Genomic DNA, 430 nt, shown 5'->3' on the forward strand with positions numbered 1-430 from the left:
ACAGCGCGGGCTGGGCGGGGCTTCCAGACCGCGGGAGCGGGGCTGTAGCTCGGCTGGGACGCTGAGGGGCGCGTCTTCCCCGCCTCATGCCCACAGAGCCCGATTTCCGCTGAGGCTGAGCCTTGCGGGCTTCTGGACCTTTCCTCCTCCTCTTACCCCATTCTCCGTTTGCTTCCCCCCATTTACCTCGGCCTCGCTTTCTCTGTAGACCCCTCCTGGCCAGTCTCCGACTCATTCCGTCATAGCTTCTTTTCTTCAGAATTCATCCTCAAGCACATCCTCTGCACGGTAGACAGAACGCTCTTCCTACTCTTAAAAACTGTAATTCCCGGCTGAGTGCTCAGACTGTAAGCACCTGGCTGACATGATCCTAATTTGCATTGAGATCTGGGTCCCCCTCAGGACATACGCCCATGTTATTTCCCTACCC

The sequence above is a fragment of the Peromyscus leucopus genome, chromosome 7 (assembly GCF_004664715.2).
Source record: "Peromyscus leucopus breed LL Stock chromosome 7, UCI_PerLeu_2.1, whole genome shotgun sequence".
Taxonomy (NCBI): domain Eukaryota; kingdom Metazoa; phylum Chordata; class Mammalia; order Rodentia; family Cricetidae; genus Peromyscus; species Peromyscus leucopus.